Genomic DNA, 17,265 nt, shown 5'->3' with positions numbered 1-17,265 from the left:
CCCCTGTTCCCTCTGGCTGGCACCAGATTGTCCTCTATATTTGTAAGCCTGTTTTTGATTAGTTTGTTCTTTTTGTTTCTTAGATTTCGCTTATAAGTGAAATCACACAGTATCTATCTTTCTCTGTGTGACTAATTTCACCCAGCATAATAACCTCTAGGTCCATCCATGTCACTGCAAATGGTAGGATTTCATTTTTTTAAAAAATAGCAGAGTAATAGTCTATCGTATTTTTTAAATTCAAATTGCTTGGCCTTAAATTATTTGTGTGACCATGTGAGAGTGCGCACACACATGCACACCGGTAACAATTTATTCATGAGGTAGGTTATATTGAAAAACGACACTTTTGCGAAACCTTTCATTTGTTAAAACTCTTTTCTCCTCTCTTTTGCCTTTAGCTGATTTTTCTAAATACTTAATTCCCACAGCCAGAAGGCCTAGATTTCCCTGTGTTTTCCAAGGTTCCAAATGCACAATAAAATTAAAAAGTAATTAATTCTCAAAATTGCTAATTAGTCTTTTTGTGTTTGCCATCCTTGGTTGGGTGCTACTCCATCATGGAGACAAGGCAGAATGCATATATTCAAAAGATGAGCAAGTAGCTCTTACTCCTGCCTTTTCAGCAAATTCAGGGGAAACTGCTTCTACAACAAAACAAGTCAGCCCCATCTTCCCTGGACCATGCTATTTCAGTAATGTGCCTTGTGCTGTTGCTTTTCTGTCACAGTATGAGAGTATATCAGAATTTTATTCTCCAGGTTTCCGGGAAAGATTTTGATGGAATACAAGGGCTAGTCCTTTTCATAAAATGACATTTATTGCACGTAACAACCACAAGAACAAGAAGCCGCAATTATGTAAAAGTCAGGAGGGCTTTTCTATCATCTTAGAGCAACCCAGCCCTGCCATATCCACTTGACGGGATTCTCTTGTTCATAAGAGAAAGGGGCAATTAGAGCAGGTAAAGTCATTACTGCACACTGAGTGAAGAAGCTCTCCTGACCCAGCTGCTCCTCCTCGTTCGCTTTCCCTTTCCCCAGGGAGTTATTAGAACTCAGCCTTAGTGCAAGCTTACAATGCTGTGACAGATCACACATCCCCTAAGCTCTGTGGAGTAGTCGCCAAATGATCCTGGCAGCCTTCCCAGCTTTGGTGCTGATGGGTTTAGTCATTACCCTTCTCTTTACAGGAAGACAAAGACTTATTGGGGGTGGGTGGGAAAAGCTTGAATAACAAACAAATATATAAGCAGTGAGATAGGTCAAGTGTATTTTTGTCAGATTTTGAAATTAAAATTCTAGTTGTCTATTCAGATGCAAGGTCATAAGTGGTGTAGGGCAACTTGACTGTGAAGCATCTTTTCTCACTAAAGTCACTAGGAACACTCTATTAAAAGAGTGACCTTACCAAGTAGAGAAAAATCATTCTTATTAAGAGAAGGCAGTATAATAATGGCTGTCATTTACTGAGGTCCACGGCCCAAGCACTTTTTAAACTCATTTAATTCTCATAACAATGCTATGAAGTCGATATTATCATTATCCCCATTTTACAGCTGAGAACACTGAGATAGAGTTGAATAAATAACTTGCTCAAGTTCACATAGTTAATATGGAGTATTAACTCAAGGCAGCATGGTTTGCGGCCTACATGCCTAACCACTTCTCTCTGTTGCCGCACTATGCTACATCTTTGGGAGCACTGGCTTTGGAGCTGGGCAGGTTGGATTTTAACCCTGACCCTGGTACTTGCCAGTTGTGTGTCTTTGGGTAAATATTGAACTTCCATAAACCTTAGTTTGCTCATCTATAAAAATAGTGTCAACCTCATTGTGTTTAGTAGGGATAAATGGAATATGCTTGGCATGCTTACTTGAATGGAAATTGTTAAATAAAAAAAAATAGTTTCTTCACTTAAACTTTACATGTTTTACTATTCAATGATGACTCGTTTCTTGACCGCCCCCTTGCAACGAGGTGCTCTGCTCATTCGTTCACCTCTCCATATCTCACCCATACATGGGAGAAGAACGAAAAAATTCTTATATTAGCTGAAAATATCCTGCAAGTGAGGCCTTTTTGTAGTAAAATTGCAGGAAAAACACATCTTGAAGTTCCAGCTGAGGTCAAGCCCTCTGTCTTTAGTCTGGTAGTTCTTAGTTTTATGGTTAGAGAAGGAAAACTTCGTGTTGACACATATCACGTGAATTGCTGCAATTTTATAAGAACCTGCATCAAACCCCCTTTATTCTTGTTAAATAAAAAGGATATGTTTTGGTTGGATAGTTGTTTTATAAAATCATGTGGATACTAATGAGTTCTTTTCGATAGATTTGTTTGCACAAATATTGACGAACAGAATGGATTTCCACATATCAAGACTGTGGACTGCTATGAAGCCTTCCTTTCTTGATGGTGCTGGGCAACTTTCATTCCCTAACTTACTTATATGCCTCAAATCGGTACCATGCAAATATTCAGGATGTATTTCAGTGAGCAAAGTGTGGAAACACACATACATATGTAACATAGAACCACTTCCCTTTAGAAATCCCTTCCTCGACCACCCTGTTTCACTCTGTTTACTTCCCCACCTTATTGATTTCCTTCTAAATCATTCTTTCTAGGTTATTTTCCACACAGGTAGCTCTACTTCCACACTTCCTATCTCTTTTTAGCCTATTCAATGTAGCTGTCACTTTGAAGGCTTCACAAAAACTGTTCTTCATGCGGTTAGTATTGACTTTTAGAACTAATTGACATATGACTTCCTTCAATCTACTTACATTATATATTTTTAAATACTTCTTCTTCTCTCTCTCTCTCTCTCTCTCTCTCTCTCTCTCTCTCTCTTTATAAAATCACACTGTCTACTTTTCTCACCCTTCTTCTCTGGTACTCTTCTTCCTCTGCCTGAAATCTAGATGTTGAAGTTCCTTGGTTATTAATCAAGGCTCTTCCCAGAAAGAGAATCTAATTCGATGTCTGTCTATCTGTCTGTCTGTTTATCTATCTATCTATCTATCTATCATCTATCTATCTATCATTATCTATCTGGTATTGGCTCAAGTGATTATGGAGACTGATAAATCCCATGGTCTACTATCTAAGAGATGGAGACCTAGGAAGAACAGTGGTAAACTTCAAAGGCCTGAAATCCAGAAATGAAGAGGACAGGAGAAAGTTGTTCAGCTCAATGGTCAGGCAGAGACAGAGAGAGCAAATATTCCTTTTCTTCTCCTTTTGGTTCTATTCAAGTCCTCACTGGATTGGATGATGCCCACCCACATTGGGGAGGATGACGCACTTTACTAAGTCTACTAATTTAAATGCTTTAATTTCTTCTAGAAATAACCTCACAGACACATCCAGAAATAATGTTTAACCAGATATCTAGGCATCCTGTGATTCAGTCAAGTTGACACATAATATTAACTATCACACTTGAGGATCAGTCTTAGCTTCCCCTGATTATGGTCTCTCCTTAGGTAAGTGTATCCAGCCTCATGCCTTTAAACATAAACCTAAAAATCTAACTACTACCAAAATTATATTTCCATTTCAATCTCCTCCCCTGAATTATTTAATTGGCTGACTAACATCTTTATTTTGGTAACTCCTGGGCATTCCAAACTTAATGGGCCCAAATCTCAACTGATTTCACCTCCAAACCGTTTTTTTCACTGAGTCTCTTTCCATCTCAATAAATGACATCATCATTAACTTAGTTGTTTAAAGCAGAAACCTGAAATTTAAGATTGGACACCCATTTGTAAACAAACCAGTCAAACACTTAGTTATCTGCTCCTTGCTTTTCCACCACAACCTCAGTGTATTTCGCTGTCATTCTCATCTGAACTCCTGAATTAGTCTCCTAGTGGATAACCTTGCTTCCACTCTTGCCTTCCTCCAGTCCATTACATAGATAGAAGTTAGAGTGTATTTGAAGAACATAAGGATGACTCTGCTATTCCTACTCTTTAGTCTTCAACGACTGTTGAACTTAGAGCTCTGTATGGTATGTATGGCTTCTGCTTGTTTTCTAACCTCAACTGGTTCCACTCTCTTCCTTGCTACACTTCAACCACTGTGGCCTAATTTCATATCTGTAAACATACCAAGTTTGTCTTTCTTAACATCTCAGCCCACACATAGCTCTATGCCAACTCTCTTTTGCGCTGTTCCTGCGATTGCTTCTTGACATTCAGCAGGTCACTATATATGTTTCTGTCTTAGATAGGACTTCCCGATATTATCAGAAGTGATTGTTTTATTATTCTCTAGCATAGCTCCTTGTTAATTTCCTTCATAGAACCTAATACAATTTTTATTTAAATATTTGTTTACTTGCGTGTTACCCATTTCCTCAGTAGATTATATAGTTTATTAGTATAGAGACTATTTTTTTGTTTTATGCATTTTAAATTCAGTGTCTCACAGGCCCTTGACATAGTAGCCATTCAATAAATACATCCTAAATAAATATATGAGTTAAACGAAGTGGAAAATTGCTTTGACATATGGGTGTGTGTCAGCATTCCTTGGAGCAGACAAAAATAAGCAATTACAGTTGGAGAGTTTAGGACATGGCTTATGAGCTTTCTGGGTTTACATTTATTAAAACCTTTATGAACTGCAACCCAAGTATAATATGAAGTCCATAAAACTGCAGTAAAAAGGAAACACAGCTGAGTATTGTTCACAGTCTCTGCTTTCCCAAATGATTCCCAAAGTGAGTCTCTGTATTTTTCTCACAGCAGAAAAATGTGTCCATAACAAAGGAGACCTATCTGGTCACTCTATTTTGTGAAATGTCTTTCCTTTGATGTAGCTGATCAGAGAATTAATAGATCATAGCAGCTGAGAAAATGAAAGTGGGGGTAGACTCAGATGCCTTTCATGGGAAAAGTCTTTATTCTTTTCAATTTTTGTCTGTATGAAATAAAAATATGGAGAAAACATCAATCTTTACAATTCTTAAGTATCATCCATATTCTTATACCAATAATTACATACTTGGGCAGAATCAGGATATACTATATCATACTTGGATTCTTTTCCTATTTGTGATTGGCATTTTGTAAATTTAAATTCTCAATTCTGGGACTTTTGCTTTCAATGGAGATGCATAAAAAAATAAATTTAACCTCTAAAATAACTAAAAATATATAAAAGTGGTTCTTAAGATACTGGACATCAGGCAACAAAGGACAGTGATGCCAGGGAGATGGGAAACAAACAAGATGAACTTGAACATTGCCCCAACTTCCTGCCTGGAGAAAGTTCTAAAGCTATAATACAGGGAGAGAAAACCCTGATAAACCCTGGTGGTCTCCTTCACCTGAGAAAAGAGGGCTGGGGTCTATGGGAGCCAAGGTGGTCTGAGTTGGCAGGGCAGAGGACCAGAGAAGGAAGAGTTGCAGAGTTCTCACTCAAGTCTTTAGATATAACTCATAAGCAAGTACATGCATACGTGAGAGCTACTTGAGACTGCAGAGAGAACTACTTGAAAGGATTAGCGAAAACAGTACTTGAACTAGGGATAAGCATAAGTCCTGTTCCCACCAGCTAGACTAAAAAACCTCTTAATTCATGGGGCATCAAGGAAAATACTCAAAAGGCTTTCATCTCAGTAATGGGGAAATTTTACCATAGACTAAATATTGTTCTGGTCCTGTCTAGAGGACAAAGTTTAAAAGCAAGGCCTAAAATAAGCATACTGTCTCTGAGTCACTTATTTCTATCCCAGAATAAATGTAAAAATATTTATAGAAATGCAAAAGTATTCAATATATAACCAGGTAAAATTTATAATATTGACATATAATAAAAATTGCTAGACATCTTGAAGAGCAGAAAAATGGGATCCATAATGAGGAGTAAAACTAAAAGTCAACTGAAACAACACCAAAATTATATACATGACAGAATTAGTAGATAAGGATGTTAAAAAAGTTGTAATTATAATCCATATGTTCAAGAAACTGGAGGAAGAAAGACTAAACATATTAAATAGAGATGTAGAAAAAACTTTATATATGTATATCTGCACATCAAATTTTTCAAGATGAAAACTACAATGTTCAATACAATAAATATACTAGATAAGATTAACAGTAGATTAGACATTACAGTGGAAAGAAATCAGTGAATTTGTAGATGTATCAATAGAAAGTATTTCAAAATAAAATAGAAGAAAGGAATGAACAAAATGAAGTTAATGTCAGAGGGCTGTAGGAAAACTTCAAGTAGCTTAGTATATATAACATATATTATAACATATAATGAAGGAGAATAAGAAAAAGTATAAGGAGTATAAAGAAATGACAGAAATCGATTAAAAGTAACATATTGGAAAAACATACTATGATAATGGTCAAAAGAATTACTTTTGATTTTTTATGGGGTGACTATATTAATATCTGACAAAATAGGTTTTAGACTAAATATTACCAGCAATAAAGAAAACTATTTCATGATGCTAAGAGTCAGTTCATTAAGAGGACTTAACAATCTTCATTATTTATGCACTTAATAATAGAGCCTCAACATACCTCAAGCAAAAACTGAAAAACTTAATTGCAAAGAAAAATAGACAAATCAAAAATTAAAAGTGAATATTTCAACATCTATTCTTGGTATTCACAGAACAAGTAGAGAAAAAAACAGAAAGTGTATAGAGAACTTTAATAACATATTCAATTATATTGAACTAATTGACATTTATAGAACATTCTTCCGAGTGAGACTAAATTGCACAAACTAATGCGGGACTTAGAGGAAAATTTATAGCATGAAAGTCCTATATTAGAAAAAAAAAAGGTCTCAAATCAATAAACCCAACTTCTACTTCAAGATACTAAAAAAAGAAGAGTAAATTAAATTAAAGCAAGCAAAAGAAAGAAAATAATACAGACAGGAAAAGAAGTCAATGAAATACAAAACAGAAAAACAATAGAAAAAAATGATTGAAAACGAAGGTTGATTTTTGAGAAGAATAAAATTGCAGGAACATCATTTCCTTTCCCAACCTATGTACCTTTGTAGGCTTTTGGAATATTAGATTGGAGGACTAGTTCTGAAACTCTATCTGATGCCCAGAAAGTATGGTTTTCCTCTTTGGCTGGTAGGAGAGGGCATTGTTTTCAGCCTTGTGTGAGTGACACTTACTACTCCCTCTAATCCTGTTGTAGGTTCCTTCCCTGGTCTCCCACACTTTCCTTACACACATGCACTGTTCAGAAATAGGTCAAATGCTCAGGATCTTCTGCAGATTTCATGGAGATTTCAGGGTTCTTTCTTTGCCATTGTTTAAATACCGCATGCCACCTTGATTTGACTTAAAAATAATTTAAAGCAACTGATGATACATATAATAAGTTAAGACTGTCAATGGTCTCTAGCCAAAGGCCATCAGAACTATATCTGGAGGTGAACAAGTAACATTTATGGTTCATTTCAGTAAGGAAACATGCATATCGTCAAGAATTGAGTCAGCTTAATAAGAAAGTTTTAGAAGTAACTTTTTAAAACAAGATTTGGGCTTGGATTTATCAATATTGGGGAGAGTTGAGAAAGCAGGCTTTGCTCTGGATTGGATAAAGTCAGAGAGTGGGGGTAACTTTGTCCAATAAATCTTATCTAAAAGGAGGAAGACTAGACTGAAGCTAAAGCTGTAGTCATCCCTATTCGCCAGAACAGGGGAACATTTAGATATTTTTGAGGTTTAGACGATGTTAATATTTTTGTTTGGATTCAGAAGACATGGCTATTGTCTTGGTTTTGTCTTGATCCTTCAGAGTCACAGATTGGCCTTGTCTAATGTTGATGTTATCTGAAAGAAATTATGTTCATAGAAGAATACCAAGGCCTACCTTGCCAGACTGGCTCCTGGCTGTCAGGGACTGCTTTTCTCTTTCCCAAGATATATGAAACTAGGTAAGAGAAATGAATCAAAGAGAAGTTAAGAAAATCTCCTAAGATCAGAAGAATGCACAGTATGCAAAATGTACACCATTATGTTAGTCAGGATTGCTATTTAAATCATGTGATTCAATTTCATAATATAAATCACGTGATTTATTTTATGAAATTGGATCACATGATTATGAAGGCCTGCAAATCCAAAATCTGAGCCAGCAGTCTGAAAGACTCAAGAGAGACAGTTTCAATACAAATCTGAAGCCTGTCTGCTAACAGTATTCTTTATTGCTCAGGGTAGGTCAGTCTTTTGTTCTATTCAGGTCTTCAACGGGTTGAATGAGGTTCACCCATATTATAGAGAACAATCTGCTTTACTTGAAGTCCTTTGATTTAAATGTTAATTTCATCCAAAAAGAAAAGAGAAAAAAAAATCTCGTGTGTGGCCATGCCACCCTGAATGTGCCCAAATTCATCTGATGTCAGAAGCTAAACAGGGTCAGGCCTGGTTAGTACTTAGATGGGAGCTCATCTAGGAATACCAGGTGCTGTAGGCAGGAAAAAAAATCTTTACAGAAGTATCCAGAATAATGATTAACTACATGTCTGGACACTATGGCTCAAGCCCAGTTGAAACAAAGTTAACCATCAAAACCATGAAATATGCACTTGCTAGAAAAGGAACATAGCAGTTATTTGTTTCACAGAGTCCAATAACTAATTTCTCTGTAGAAGCTACAGAGACCAAAGATAACTTTCTTCACTGGTTCTCATAAAACGGACAGACAATTCATGTGGTTGCCAATGAACAAGGTGCTGGTCTGTTTTCAAAGCAATATATTTATTAGCTCAGTGCTTTAGAAATTAAGCTTCACTCTGTTTCTATAAGTTCTGTTTATAGTTACACACATTGCAACACGCATCAAGGCTGAGGTTCTACAGGAGAGGTTGCTCTGGTTCTCCATAAGTTACATGGATTGTTAGACTTCTGAAATTAACGCTGAAAATATTTGGGCCGCTCTATCTAACCTTTAATGCTAAGTAGAGAGCATGACATTCGTCTGCAGGATGAAGCAAGTTTTGAAGTATATTCTATAATTAGACTTCATCAGTGTGAACCAGATCAATAGCATATGGCAGATATTTAGATCAAACGAGTGGCTTAGAAATTGTCCAAAAGAATAACTATATCTTCTAAAGTCCCTCATGTGTTCCTAGGGAATACCTGTTTCAATAACAATTGAGCAGCGTCTATTCCTGGGTGTGTTGTGAGAAGCAGTCTATGCCTGGGGCCAGTAATAATTTGAGGCCTTCAGATAGGAAGCATTAGTTCTTTTGAAGCCTATTACACACCCACTTTCACATTTTGAATGTGGCTACATCTCTTGCTTTGCTCTTATATTGCTACGTATCTCTTTCTTATTCCTTCAGCAGGTTTCAAACTCCTTTTGGGTAGAAAGCCCATCTTTTATTCATTCTGCACTGGTGGCATCAGCTGCAAAAATATTGCATAAATAGGAAATATCTTTATTCATTCTGCACTGGTGGCATCAGCTGCAAAAATATTGCATAAATAGGAAATATCTAGCAATTAAAGATATTGGTGAGTGGACAAATGAAGTAAAAAAAAAGTATAATATATAAATAAATGAGTAAATATCAGGATTAGAACTCCAGCTCAATCCATCCCATTTAAGAAGAGTAGCTCTGTGAAGACTACAGTTTATGTTACAGTGTCTACAATGAAAAAAAATGAAATGTCAAGGAGAACCTTGCAATATAGTTTATATTCAATAACTGAGTCGAGAACATAAGAATACACTACCAGTATTGATTGATATAGTTGATCAGTTATTTTTACAATAACATAAAATCTCAGAGTTTCTTCTATCTGGTTTTTTATTATGAGAAAGAAGTCAGGAAACTGAGCAAATAATTTGAGAAACTGGATTTATGTTCTGGCTCCGCTCTTTATTACGTCTCAGATATTAGACAAGTAACTGTGGTTAAGAGATTTGGGTTCTTACAGACTAGAAAAATAATTCCCACTCAGCCTGTTAGTGCAATGGTCAGGAAATACGATGGGTGTGATGATCCTTTACAGACAAGAAAACCTTATAAAGTGATAGAAATATTTGTGAGTCTCTTGGTTCTGCAGGAGCAATGTCACTTTCTTATCCATTCATCTTGCTTCTGTGATTCAGTGTAGATGTGATTTTCCACAGTCCGTTTTAGACTATAAATGTAAGATGAGCTAAAACATGGAAGCAATTATCCAGATAATTTAGAGTATCTATACACTTGTGCTTGGCATTTCCAGAGTGGCAGTGAATAAAACTAGAGAGGTATCCAGAAATAAGATCATGTATGATATGGTGAGCTGTGTAAAAGCCTTTAAAATCCATCTTCTGGATGATAGAAATTCTTTGGAGCATGGAGACCAGAGACTTACATGGTACGATGTACGTTGTAAAAGGATCACTCTGAGGAATGTGGGAGCTAGTTTCAAATGGACCCTGTTTGCCAGAATTCATACTCTTGCATAGTTCATTTCTACCACAGTGGATCTGGGCTGGCCTCTGACTTATGTAAACCATTAAAATGTGACAGAAGTGATGCTGTATCAGTTCTGGGTCTAGCTATAAATAGACAGTCATCTTTTGCTTCCCTCCCTTGGAAAACTCACTTTGGGAGCCTTTAGCTGTCATGCAGGTAGCCTGGTTACTCTACTGGAGAGATCATATGAAGAGGACAAGCCCTGAGACCACAGGGAGAGCGAGGGACCCCGCTTTTCCAGTGTCCTAATTACTATCCAACTGCAGCTGTGTTAAAGGTACCAGGTAAGACAAGCTGAGTAATCGCTCAGCTGATCCTAGTCAACACACAAACCCACGAAAAACAATACAATTATTATTTTCAATTCACTGGGCTTTGTGAAAATTTGAAACACAGCAATAGATAACCAGAACTTGGATATAGAAAGGCAAAAGATGAAGCTGAGAGAACATTAGAGGGTTATTCAATTTTTAAGGTGAGAGACAATAGGACCCTGGTGGGGTGTGAGATTAAGAGGAGAATCAAGGTATTCTCTGTTTATTGTCCAGAGCAACTAGGATAACATTGGTACCATTTAGAGTTGAGAGAAACAGGGAAAATTCAGTTTAAGAAGGTCAAATAGGAGTTTAGTTTATAGTTCAGATAATGCTATTAATACAACTATTATATATCAAGTACAAATGTCATATCAGTAGTTGGATAAATACCAGGGGGCGTGTTGAAATTGAGCAATAATTACTGGAACCACTATGCCCAGGTAACACTAACTTGTGGTATTGGATGAGGTCATCTCAAGACAAAATGTAGTCAGAGAACAGAAATGGAATAAGCCGAAGCCCTGGAGTATGCTGGTATTTAGAAGTCAGGAAGATGGATAGAATACAAAAAAAAAAAAAAAAAAAAGGAAACCACAAGGAAATGACCCTAGTGAGAGTAGAGAAAAATCAGAAAAAAAGGAGGAGTCCCTAAATCTGAGTGAAGAGCTGTTTGAAAGAAGAAAGTGTATCAAATGCTTGGGAGAAAATACATTAAAAAAAGGACCAGCCATGACCATTGGATGAGGCAATGTGAAGTCATCAATGACCAAGAACAAGATTAGTTTCAGTGGAGTGGTGAAGATGAAAGCCTGAAATGGTGAAGTCAAGAGAGTGTGTGATCAAACCTGGAGCAATGAGAATGAAATGATGTTGTTTCTTTATTTTAAAAATTTTATTTTATTTTTTTTTCAATTAATGGAGGCCTATATCACACTCATGGATAGGAAGGATTAGCATTGTTAAAATGCTCATACTAACTAAAGCAATCTATTAATTCAGTACAATCCCTATAAATACCAATGGCATTTTTTCACAGAACTAGAACAAATTATCCTAAAATTTATATGAAACCACAAAAGACCCTGAATAAACACAGAAATCTTGAGAAAGAACAACAAAGATGGAGGTATCGTACGACCTTATATCAAACTATACTACAAGGTGCTTGTAATTAAAACAGAATAACACTGGCATAAAAACAGACACAAGATCAAAGTTTCATTTATTGTTGCTACTAAAGGGAGCAGAGAAATGTGTTCAAACTAGAGGTATGTAGGGTTGCAAGAGGATTTCTAAAATAAGGAAGAAGTCCCATGTTTGTTTTGTCACGATATAAATACAGTGAACAGAGCAAACTTGCTGACATGGGAGATGAGTAGGTCATTTCAGAAGCCTAAGATCCAGAACACGGGGTGGAGGGATTGACTTTATCTGGGAGGAAGGCTGCTCACCCGACTCTGTTCACCATGGTTCAGGAAGAAAGCAGCACATATAAGAGCGGGTGTTTGAACTTGGTAGATGTGGTGGTATAGGATGAGCAAGTGCTTCGGGGTGCCTCTGCTTTTGCTGCTAGGATAACGTATCAGGGAGGAGATGGTAGTGTTTGGGGGAGAAATAAAATATTGTGGAATAGTCATCTGAGTAGAATGAATGGACTAGGCATCTGGAAGCAGATCTGAAGTTCTAAGTTTCCACAGAGAAATGATCCGATCTTGACCCTCTGTCCCATTGCCACGTATTCGTCTACTTTTCCCAAAACTCAAGTTTGGAATTGCTCTAAATTAATGTTGCCATGGAGCTTGTTTACATAAGCCGAGTGAATTGCCTCCAATTCCATATCTGTTGGGGACAGATCCACAATAGGCCACCACTGTATGAGATATATATAGATAGAGAGAGAGCTTAATATATATGTTGTATGTATGTGTGTGTGTATACATACATATATAGATCACTTATTTTTTTAAAATCATTCAATTATTCATAAAGTGGTAAGTAAAAAGACTGCTAGACGTATGTTTTAAAAATTGACTGGGTACTATATTTTAAAAAACAAATAGAATTCTTTTTAACATTGTGGAAGAAACAAATAGGGACAACCTCCTAAAGAACCCTTGGAAAAATAAGAGGGAAATATGATTTTTCTTCCCCAAGGGCCAAAAAGGAAAAGTATGACAATCTATTTTTGAGCTATCACTTAGGTAAATAGCTTTATGAAAAGAAAACTTCATCGGTTGGAAAAATAAGTATTGATATGTCATAAAACACATACTGATACAGAGAATATATTTATAAAAGATAAATTTTTGTGCTAGTTCAGAAATTCTCGCAATCCTTATATGTTAAATAAAACCCTTTGGCTAATTTCAGGATGTCATTTTCTGCACTGTAGTATATTTGTACTTTTAGACAACATACAGGACTTTTCACTTGGGGATAAAAACATCTGGGTTTGAGTCACTGGATTGTCTAATGGAATAAGCGGTAGAAGAATTTAAAAGTGATAATGGGCAGACAATTGAAACATGCTCTTTAGCCTCCTTCGCTTCTCTAGGGAATAAATAGTTTATTCTCTAGAACGAGAACTAGCTTTTGAAGTAACAGTGATAACATCCAGAATCTTCCCAGCTCTATGTCTCTGGACAAACTACCTAGTGCCAGTAATTTTTGCAAATGGGACTTGTAAAGGTTCACAAGATGGGGTTAAACTCAAACCAAAGCACGGCAAGAATTTACTTGGTCTGTAGCAAGTCCATTAGGCAGGGCCTGGGCATACAGCAAGTTTCATGAGACTCCAGGCTAAGACAGCTAAGAGGGTGTATGAATGTTTCCCAGGCACTGGAGAGAAATGCCTAGAGGGTGCCTGGGGGTGTCTGTCTTTGTGAAGATGGAATACAGTAGGAGGGGGATATTCTGGGTTCTCAGTATGAATACTGGGAATCAGAATGATAGGAACAGCTATCATTTGTGTTGGACATTGACGAAGAACTCAGGCACTACGTAACAGGAGTAGCAAAGATTTCACTGTGCAGGGAGAGTTACTGCAGGATGTTTAGAGCTCAGAAGGAGACATAGGAAGAAAGCTCTCAGAAAGATCAGCTGCTCATATAGTGCCAAGGCAACGTTTGTAACAAGCGGAAAATATTTGTTTTTCCTTCTTATATGTGTATTTTATTCGGAAGACAGGGAGAATCTGGTTCTGATTACATTCTGTCTGCCACAGGAAGTAAATAAAAACCTCCTAAGAATTGGAAAACAAAACCGATTTAATTTAAGTGAAGCCATAAGGGCCACAACTACTAACTGGTGGTCCTGGATGTTATACTGACCTTGCTCACTCAAGTGCTTAGAGAAGCAGTGTCTTTAGGATGGAGGGGTTAAAATAGCTCTAATTCTGGGGGAGGGCCATGGGAAAGGTTTTGTAAAGGGAAAACAAAACAAAACAAAAAAAAAACCTGCCACCAATAACAATAAACCGGCTTCTAGAAAAAAATAGCCTTTTTAGATAGTGAAATAAGTCCAACTCTCAAAATATTCCTCTCTCTCCCATAAATAGATATATGAAGGACAAGTGATTGAAAATAAAGCAAAAAAAAAAAAAATTGCTACAACGATGGGCCTGCAGGTAATTAGTTACCAGTGAATCCTTGGGCTTTCTTGGAGTCCATGCAGTGCTGTTGATGCTTTGCCTGGAGTTCTGGAATAAGCTCTGGAAAGTAGCAGACTGAGAAGCACTGCCTTCAGAGAGCATGGTGTGCTGAGTCTGTCCCATCACCCTGAGAGGCAGAGGGAGCTGAAGTAAGACTTAGTCATTCTTGTCCTCGAGGCTGGTATAGCTCAAGATCCCGAGGAGAATGGGCACTTCTTCTGGGTGCATCGGTAGGAAGCCTGCACGGTTCTATATTACAGCTACTTCAGGATAGAAGCCACTTTGCTTTTTGCCATCTGTGAAGACTGGGTAAAGAATAATGCATCCCACCAAAGGGGACCCAACAGCTTGAAAAATGATTGTCAATTAAAGTGGAAAGGACATTTGGTATAGTAGAATGGCTTTTATAGGCAGATAAAAAATTTGAGGAGAAAACATCCAGCTTTTAAAAAGATACAAATACAGCACACAAAACATTTTTCTGGAGTTAGAACTATGCTTTCCCAAATAAATCTATTCAGTAGATAAATTGAGGGGACATACATAGTCACAGTTGAGACCTGAATTAAAAGCCTTTGAGGTCAGAGAGTGTGAAGTATAGCAAGTCCCAGAATAAAGATAGGGAGGTAATAATTATGAGAGAAAAAAATGAAAGATTTGTTTATTAGGTCCAGGAAACTAACATATGAATAATTCAAAAAGGAAATAAAAGTACCAATAAAAAATATGCATTGCTTAGAAAAAAATAATCTCTGAGCTGAAAATAAAGTTTCATCTACAGATCAAAAAGGTTTATGACATTCCTAGTAGGAATGTCATGAAAAATGACATTAAAAAATTAACCTGTTCAAATATATTCTCATAACATTAACTATGAGGATACAGAAAAATCTTTTAAAAACTCAGTAGAGACAGGGTATGTTATGTACAAAGAAAAAAAGTAGTCTAGAAATTTTATAGGTTGAAGAAAAAAAATCCATAGATTTTTGAGAAAGCAAGACACCTGCCAATCTGAATAAACACAAAGAAATTTATGCTTATGTAATTTAAATTGTGTTGAAACTGCAGAAAATAAAAATAAAGAGAAATCCTAAATACCACTGGAGAAAAGCCAGTCACTCCCAAGGAATAAAATTTGAAAAATTAATAGATTTCAGAAAAGAAAAAAAAAAATCAATGTCAGTATTCAATAGTATAATACATACAAAGTTTAGAGAAAAGATATTCGACAACTTAGAATTATGTGCACAACAAACTATTTTTAAATAGCAAGGAAGAAATGAAAACTTCTTCAAATAAAAACTTGGTTCACTATAACATACATTACATTAGAGTATCTCTAGTGCTGATCCAGTAAAAATTCATGTGAAATCTCAGTGGCTAACACATTAAAAATTTATTTCTTAATCATACAAATTTTGATCCTAGTGATTCTCCGGGGTAGTTCTTTCCAAATTTTTACTTAGCAATTTATATGCTTCCATCTTCCGACTTCATAAAGGCATGGAATTCTCATGTGTCAGAAATAAGGAGATTTCCTTAGCCAAAAAATAGTCAAAGGGCTCTACCCTATGACACAGGGACTGTGTGGTATCAGTGATGGGAAAGGCATTGCTAAATACTAATGCTATCTGCCAGAAGTGGAAACTAAATTAAATTCCGAAGGATGAATCTGAGGGAAAAGGGAAAGGATTTCAGAAGTAACAATTGATGTTAGAAAGAATGCTATGAAAGAAATTTATAAAAATAGTAAATAGTAATAATAATGATGTCTAATTATCAGGGCCAATATGATGGCATTAGAATGTCAAATAAGTCTACAGCCATGCCACCCTGAATGAGCCCGATCTCGTGTGATCTCGGAAGCTAAGCAGGTTTGGGCCTGGTTAGTACTTGGATGGGAGACCACCTAGGAAGACCAGGTGCTGTAGGCATAAAAAATAAATAAAAAATAAAAAAGAAGGGGTTGTAAGATGACAAGGTCCCCGCAATCTGTGAGGTCAACCAAGGGTTGCCTCACCTAAAAGAGAAAAAAAAAAGGTTTTGATGATGCAAATTTTCAACCAGGGTACTACAATGCCTCTAAGAAAACAGGTGTAAGCCAATGCCACAGAAGAAATAGGGATTGCTGTCAAAATGTTACTTCTTGAAAAAAACATCAGGCTAGAGAGAGGCAAAGAGAATTACAACGTGCTTTGAACGAGATCTAATCAATACAGTTTGACCAGTTCCAAAGAAGAGAAACAGAAAAAAATGTCAATTTATTTCATGAAACAACCTTGATATTAATGCCCTCAAAATATAGCGCATAAAAGTAAGTCAACAAACCAAGCTCACCCGTGGATACTGATAGAAACGTTCTAAGCAAACAGAATTGAGCAGTTCAGTAACGGCATAATAAATTGCATTTTATTCTAGTCATATAACAAAGGTTCAGCACTAGGAAATATAGTAATATAGTTCATCAACTAACACATTAAAAGATAGTAATTTTACATATACATAAATACCGAGCATAAAGTTGATACAGATTTTAATCTATGATTAGAAAATTTTCTACACCAATTGTCTATATGCAATAACTCTGATACTCCAGGCAGTGATCTCCTCAAAGCAACTGATAAAGAAACCAGAGAAATGAAGGTAAATATTGAGAAAAAAATAATAAACACAATGTAATTCTGCTACACACTCATGAGAATAACTATAATTAAACAGACCAACAGCCCAAAATCTTGGCAAAGATATGATATAATTAGAGCTCTCATACATTGCTCTTTAGAGTGTAATCTATTAGAGAGTAAAATGGGACAACCACTTC

The 17,265-nt window shown here is 36.3% G+C and overlaps 1 non-coding gene across 1 annotated transcript; it reads left to right on the top strand.

Annotated features, from left to right (window-relative positions):
* Positions 1-16,259: 16,259 nt before the first annotated feature.
* Positions 16,260-16,378, top strand: LOC118605806. The gene has a single exon (XR_004952242.1). It is a non-coding gene; the product is annotated as a 5S ribosomal RNA (ribosomal RNA).
* Positions 16,379-17,265: the final 887 nt, after the last annotated feature.

This window comes from Rousettus aegyptiacus, unplaced genomic scaffold (assembly GCF_014176215.1).
Source record: "Rousettus aegyptiacus isolate mRouAeg1 unplaced genomic scaffold, mRouAeg1.p scaffold_m13_p_1, whole genome shotgun sequence".
Lineage (NCBI taxonomy): Eukaryota > Metazoa > Chordata > Mammalia > Chiroptera > Pteropodidae > Rousettus > Rousettus aegyptiacus.
The sequence above is the reverse complement of the archived record's forward strand: the minus strand, read 5'-3'. Positions and strand labels throughout refer to the sequence as shown.